Here is an 8083-nt window from a genome sequence, read left to right on the forward strand (position 1 = left end):
TTAGTAATCATAAAGACTTGGATTTGCAATATCTAGCTGACTCACGCACTGCATACATTGATTGATCTATATTTTAATGTCTATGTATTATTAATAAATAGTACTAATAATATGTATAATGCACACATTCCTCTTTAGGAGAGTAGAAGCATAATTCCGTTGTTTTTTAACTATTTAGCTTTTTGTAATACTGTAACGCTATCTCTGAGTGAGTGTAATACCTATAATGTATGAGGTTGGAATACACCGACCTCTGGTGTGCACTAGTGGATAGTGTGAGAGAGAAATACTGCATTTTCACATAACATGTTGGAGACGCTGAAACATCAGAGCATCATTCCTTTTCAATGGAGAACCATTGGGCGATGCCAGTATGGGCGATGGAGCTTCAACATGGAGGGTCCGAAGATGGGGAAAGCTGAGCTTTATGCAAAAACTCTGCGATATCGTGAAGCTATTGACAAATCGAAGCTCACTATGGCTTCCAGCCCATCCTGGATTGGCTGTTGATACCTAGCACTACCTAGCGTGCTTGCTAGCACCCACATGAGTGGCTATCCGAATTATCGTCTTGTGGAAATCCCCTCTGAGGTTACATGGTCATGTGAAAACTCCTGGCCCTTACTATGAGCTACAGTAGCCACAACTGGGTCCTGTTCAGAAGGATGTTGCTACAGAACGTTCAGATTAAAAAATGTATCATGTAGATTAGTTGTCAGAATAAAGAATTGTGTGAGCTCTATTCATTCCATTTCTATCTGCAACTTTCAGAATGTTTCACATCACTAAATCCATCCCTGCATGACCTTCATGACTTCTAAACTTGGAGATGTGTCAACTCAGGGAGGGTGTCTGTCTGCTCAATGTATTATTGTGAAATAAACTTCTTGATGGGTTTGAGTAGTGACTGAGTCGTGGTTGAGTAGTGACTGGGTAATGGGCCCTATTATTCATGGTTTGGAGTGACTCATTATAGCCTTATATTTTACATGGTCAAAGTATGATTTTATCAAAATCATTTCAAAACGTATGTTGATTCTGTTCTATCATATAGCCATGTTTAACAGTGATAATAATGCATATATTTAAAAAAATTAACAAGTAAACATGCATGATTGTAGTATAACAAGAACATGTTACAACTTTATTCACAATTCCAAAATAACAATGAATATCAAAGCATTGTCAGAATGAAAGCTACAAGTTGTGCCTTTAACCTGCGTCCTCCCAGGGGCTTCGTTTAGGAAGGGGTATTAGATTCTCTCCAATATTAGAAAGAGATCAATTGTTTAATTCAAGCAAACCAATGCCGCAGCCTCCTCTCAACAACCCTGAACCATATGGCTTCTGAAATGTATGATATCCTTATATTTTTTGCCACATTTCCCACAGACGTGGAGTTCGGTGACAGAGTGAACTTTTGCTCTATGGGTTTTAAGGTAGGACGCCAGAGCAAAGGTTTTACCGCAGTAATCACAGGCGAACGGCTTCTCTCCGGTGTGCAAGGCTGCATGGACTTTTAACGATTCCTGTTTATAGAAACCCTTGCCACATTCGTCACAGGTATAAGGTGGTTCTTCGGTGTGTGTGCGTTCGTGTCTCCTGCGCTCACGTTCACCTTTGAAGCCTTTCCCACAGTAGCTGCACGCTAACGGCTTGCTGGTCAGGTGCGAGGCTTGATGCATCTTGAGGTACCTCGACCGAATGAAGGTCATTGGGCATTTGTCGCAAGCATATGGCTTGGAGTCCGTGTGGGTCTTCTTATGGTCGCTAAGCGTATACTTGGTTTTGAAACACATCTGACACTGAGAGCACTGGAATGCTCTCTCTTCTGAATGAACACTTGCGTGAATTTTCAAATTTTCTTTTTTTGCGAAGCACTTCCCACATGTCGGACATTGGAACGGCTTCTCTCCCCTATGGACTGATGCTTGGTGCTGTTTGAGTTCGGAAGGAGACTTGAAACCTTTTCCACACAATTCACAACGGTGAGCTCCTCCTCCACTGTGAGTTAGCTGGTGATTCTTGAGGTATTTCAACTTTACGAAGGTTTTTGGACATTTGTCACAAGCATATGAGTTTGAAGTAGAATTGTGCAACATTGTATGTTCCTTGAGGCCATTTTTACTTTTAAAACACTTCTGACACACGAGGCATCGGAACGGTTTCTCTGTTGAATGAACGCTTTCATGTTTGTCCAAATAACTCTTTGTTGCAAAGCACTTCCCACATTTTGGGCATTCTAGCGGCTTCTCTCCCCTGTGGACCACTAATTGGTGATTTCTGAGCTTCCAAGCAGTCGGGAAACATTTCCCACATAATTCACAACAATACGGTCTCTGTCCTGTGTGAGTCTGTTGATGCTGTTTAAAATTACATAATTTCTTAAAAACCTTACCGCAGTCCGGACAGAGGTACTCTTTCCTGTTGTTGGTAGTCTTATTTTGTTTCCTGTTTGGCCTTTGCTTTCTGTTGTGAAGAGATTCGTCACTCGAGGTTTGTCTGGCATTAGCATTCTCCTCCTCCCATTGGTCATCATCAGCGTTCTCCTTACTTCCGTCTGATTCTGCCACCGTGGGTGCCTCTGTTCTCTTCTTTTCCCTCCTGGGTCTAGTGGATAGCACAGAGTTCCCAATGAGACTTTGGGCATCTGTACTTAGGGCCTGAATGTCTGTAGGCCTGCTTTCTGCCTCTCTGTCTGTAGGCCTACTTGCTGCCTGTTTGGTTGTATTTGGCCCCTGTTTGTTAGACTTAGTGAGTGAGGAAGGTAATTTTGCCAGAGATATAAAGCATTGTTTCATCTCTATAGTTTTAACACTGATTGTGGTCTCCTTGCAATTTGTAGTCTTGTCAGCCTCACCAATGGGAGTTGGCACGTCAACCTGGGAGAAAAAAATGTTCATTGGATCTCCAACATACACACACACTGTCACAGAGCAGCACCCCTGGTTCAGGTTATGGAGTTAAAAGCCTTGCTCAATGGTACAACGGCAGTACGTGTCAGTCTTGGGATTCAAGGATCATAATAGTAAAGGGCTCATGCCTACTGATCACGTCAGCCCCCTGGACTGCATCATTCATGCAAACATGTCAAATATAACATACCTCAAAATCCTCTGCAAACTCCTGTGAATATTGTAATCCCGTCCATTCCTCCTCTTCCACTGTGTTTTCAGGTATCTCCTTGCCGTCAGTCATCTCCAATAGCTTCATTTTCAGAGATTTAACCTCACTTTGACTCTGGCATATCTTTGAAAGCAGAGCTGCAGTACCTTTGGAGATCAAGTGGTTGATTTTGATAATAGTCTGTGTCACGAACTGTTTCATCACACATTTCAACTGGACCTAGAATAAGAGAATATATATAGATATATTTTTCATTCCACAACAACCTGTTTTCAAGCTGTTAAATTATCAATAGAAAACAAATTAGCTCATACATTAAAGGGATAATCCACCCCCAGAAATGAAACTCCTGTCAATTTGAGTATAGGAGTATATGTTCTATGAGTGGTTAAATAACTCTTTCCCCATGATTTAACTTCTAAGTGGTATGTTCTCATCACTGGAGATACAGGATAACATAATATCACATTTTATAACTCTTAAATAATTACCTGCCCTCCAGATCGCCAAACCAGCCAATAGATGGTAAGGGTATATACTTGTCTTGAACACACCAATCCATTTATATCGTCATGACTTTTCTTAGGTGTGCTCAATCTAAACAGTGTACCAAATTAGTAGCTACCATCATGCAATGCGCCCTTTGTGTCTGTGGGAAACGGCCGTTGTTGCCATAGCAACGTCTGTACTTTACATTGTCTGCCTCAGAGACGAACTGCAAGCTGAACATGGTGAGATTGTAGACCCCTAAATTGATAGTGCAGTGTGTTTATGCGATTTTACTGCTAGCTAGCTACTTCACATGCTGATATTGACTTCACATGCTGGTAATTGTGTTTAGCTACGTTTGCTAGTTAGCAAGCCCAGAGAGAGAGCATTGCATTGTGGGTTTTGTAGTCGACTTGAGCTGTAACAGATTTTCACGTTGCTACCAACCTTGTTATAACGAAAAAATGAAACATTTGTGAACAAAACATATTGTATTAGTGTCATTTAACACTGCAAATCATAGAAAGTACTGATTTTGGGTGGTTTATTCCTTTAACAGTTTTTATTTGTAAAAGTTAAGTTAGCCACTTACTTTTACCTCCAACTTGGACTCCCCTGTCTTTCCTGCATCGACAATGTCTGTGCTGTGTTGTGTGGAAAAGATTGAGACCGCCATACATTTGTCAATTTCATCCTCAAACGACATCATTAATTCATCCATAATAGATACCAACTCATTATGGAAAGGATCTGACTGCCACATCTTGTATTTGGTAGTTAATTATCAACAGCGATTGTTACATTTTTAACAAAGTACAACAACCTACATAGACCGTATGACAATACACCTTCTTCTTCGGTGGGGTTTGACGGCAGTTAGCATCTAATAATGGTGCATTTCCGCCACCAACTGGACTGTAGTACAAATCAATTATACACTGAGTGCACAAAACATTAGGAACACCTGCTCTTCCGTTACATAGACTGACCAGGTGAATCCAGAAAGAAAGCTATGACCCCTTATTGAGGTAACTTGTTAAATACACTTAAATCCGTGTAGAATGCTTTCGACACATGGTAGAGTCCATGCCCCGACGAATTGAGGCTGTTCTGAGGGCAAAGGAGGTGCAACTCAATATTAGGAAGGTGATCCTAATGTTTTGTACACTCAGTGTACTTTGTGATACAAAAAAGGGAAAAATTACCCGGCCAACTAACCGGTTGTCACTAGTTACCACAGCCACAAGGTCATAAACCCCGCCTATTTCTACAATTTATCTTCTTAAAATTGTATTTTAACCCTAACATTAACCCTAACCACACTGATAACATTATGTATAACCCTAACCTTAAATTAAGACCAAAAAGCTAATGTTTCTTTATATATTTTTACCATATAGCCAATTTTGACTTTGTGGCTGTGGTAACTAGTGGGAACACAACTAACCCTACACTCATTAAAAACCCACCACCCCATTCCACTGTTTTGACCCTATCTGATCCTACACCAGGACAACGGCCTGGGAGGACGGGACACTACCATTCAACACACCCTGTAACTCTTCTGCAGAAAATCTCATAATCCTAAATACTTCTCTGAAGCTGCCACCACAACACCTACAGTATTTTCTGTGACTTGCTTTCCATTCCTGTGGTACAGTTGATAACCATGGCAATGAATGCTAAAAAGCCAACCTTACTGAAGCATATTTAATTCGTAGGCCTATCACTCTGTACTGGCAAAAGTCTACTACTCACTGGGAGCCTATTAGGATCCCTCACCCTTGACCCATCTTCTTCTCCTTTCTTCAGTTGGCTCAGCATATGACACCTTCTGTAAAACTCTGATCCTGGCAACCTCAACTTGCCTCTCTAGCACCAGACACTTCTGATCCCCAGCAACAAGATAGTGGTTGCCATGGCACCATAAGTTAGCCTAGGCAGAGAGCTCTATAAATATGTGTTAAGTTGCGTCAATTCAAATCTGGTATTAGGAACAAAAGAGGTCAATACACGTCTTCTAAAATAGACTAGTATTTTAATTAATGCAAAACACTTCAATGGTAAATATGATGTTCGTATATACGGGTCCACTGAAATACCACGCAGGTCACTCAGAGAACTGATCCATTGTTCTAAGTTCTTCTCCAAATACTCTGACAGAGATAGTTCCCGCTCCCTGCTGGCCAATCAGAGTAGAGACTGAGCGTGGTTTAGACTTACTCAGCCTATCGTTGGCACACAAGCTGGTCCCAGACCCTTGGCGCTTCACCGTTGCACACTGTTGCCAGGCATAAGTTGTTATCATCACACCTTGTCCCGAGTCAGCACCCATAGACACAGTTCCCCTGTACTCTTTGTACCTACGTCCTTGGACGGTTCACAGATCACAAAGAGGCAGTGTTCGTGTATGTGAGACACAAGTTCTTATCTCCCCCTACTCCCTAAAACAGCTCCTCACATTAATCACAGCTTGTTAGGTTAAACAATTTACATCAGTACAGTACAAACCTTTTATGTTTAATCATTAATGCATTCTTTCTAAGCTAGGCATCACATCTAGTTATAAGAAAATAATTTCCCATATATGGTACATATGTTTTATTATTATTTGTAAATGTTTTTTGTTGAATTTTTTTATGTATTTTTTGGGGGGGTTGGCTGCTCTAGGGTTTGATCACTATATCCTGTGGACTCAGAGTTGTAGGATCGTGATGAAAAGTCTTTGATAGCTAGCTAGCTGGCTGTTTGGATTCAAATCATTTGGCTTTCTGTTTCATCTGTTTGGAAGTATTACACCAAGGACTGCATGCTGTGTCCAGTCAGAGGTAGCAGAGGAAGCTCAAGCACTTTTCAGGGAACACTCCTAACCAAATCAAATCAAATCAAATTGTATTGGTCACATGCGCCGAATACAACAGGTGCAGACATTACAGTGAAATGCTTACTTACAGCCCTTAACCAACAGTGCATTTATTTTAAAAAATAAAACAACAACAAAAAAAGTGTTGAGAAACTGCCAAGATGTGGTGGCTTTTCGTGCGCTTTTCATCAGCCATGGCATCACCCAGGTGGGTGCTACATTCCTGGCAATGGAGGACCAGCACCAGAGAAGCGGCTCCAATGGAGTGACTGACCATTCAGAGAAGCAGGTGTGGTGCGCTGTTGAAGAGCTCTGGGCCTGTTTTTTCATACTGTCTTTGTTTCTCCTTGTCTGTCACATCAATGCCCTCTCCCACTGAACCTACACTGCCTTTCCAACCCAAATTGCCTCAACTTCATCCCAAGCCGACTGAGACTTTTAATCTCCATAATTTCTATTTTTTGTTTGTTGTTTTAATTTTTATGCGCTTTGAGATTCAAAGCACTATACAGGTTCAAAAAGGAATTAATTATTATTAGTAAACCCAAGTGTGCCTAGCAGGCTAGGCCTACTATGTAGGCTAGGCCTACTATGTTATGTTTGTTAATCTTTTGAGCCATTTATTTAAGAGGACCACAATGGAAATACGTTTTCAAACTTTTGTGTCATCCTCAATGATTTTAAATGCATTATCCACATGTGTGGTTGTATTGTGTTTTAAATGATCAAATAAATCTATATACAGTGGGGAGAACAAGTATTTGATACACTGCCGATTTTGCAGGTTTTCCTACTTACAAAGCATGTAGAGGTCTGTCATTTTTATCATAGGTACACTTCCACTGTGAGAGACGGAATCTAAAACAAAGAAAATCACATTGTATGATTTTTAAGTAATTAATTTGCATTTTATTGCATGACATAAGTATTTGATACATCAGAAAAGCAGAACTTAATATTTGGTACAGAAACCTTTGTTTGCAATTACAGAGATCATACGTTTCCTGTAGGTCTTGACCAGGTTTGCACACACTGCAGCAGGGATTTTGGCCCACTCCTCCATACAGACCTTCTCCAGATCCTTCAGGTTTCGGGGCTGTCGCTGGGCAATACGGACTTTCAGCTCCCTCCAAAGATTTTCTATTGGTTTCAGGTCTGGAGACTGGCTAGGCCACTCCAGGACCTTGAGATGCTTCTTACGGAGCCACTCCTTAGTTGCCCTGGCTGTGTGTTTCGGGTCATTGTCATGCTGGAAGACCCAGCCACGACCCATCTTCAATGCTCTTACTGAGGGAAGGAGGTTGCTGGCCAAGATCTCGCGATACATGGCCCCATCCATCCTCCCCTCAATACGGTGCAGTCGTCCTGTCCCCTTTGCAGAAAAGCATCCCCAAAGAATGATGTTTCCACCTCCATGCTTCACGGTTGGGATGGTGTTCTTGGGGTTGTACTCATCCTTCTTCTTCCTCCAAACACGGCGAGTGGAGTTTAGACCGAAAAGCCATATTTTTGTCTCATCAGACCACATGACCTTCTCCCATTCCTCCTCTGGATCATCCAGATGGTCATTGGCAAACTTCAGACGGGCCTGGACATGCGCTGGCT

General features: G+C 41.6%; 1 long non-coding RNA gene across 1 annotated transcript; it reads right to left on the minus strand.

The window, feature by feature from the left end:
- Nucleotides 1-1113: 1113 nt before the first annotated feature.
- Nucleotides 1114-4476, minus strand: LOC311132089. The gene is made up of 3 exons (XR_014613481.1): nucleotides 4208-4476; nucleotides 3106-3345; nucleotides 1114-2882 (listed from the first exon to the last, which is right to left on the minus strand). It is a non-coding gene; the product is annotated as an uncharacterized lncRNA (long non-coding RNA).
- Between the last annotated feature and the right edge of the window lie 3607 nt (nucleotides 4477-8083).

The sequence above is a fragment of the Coregonus lavaretus genome, assembly GCF_964263955.1.
Source record: "Coregonus lavaretus genome assembly, chromosome: 7".
Taxonomy (NCBI): domain Eukaryota; kingdom Metazoa; phylum Chordata; class Actinopteri; order Salmoniformes; family Salmonidae; genus Coregonus; species Coregonus lavaretus.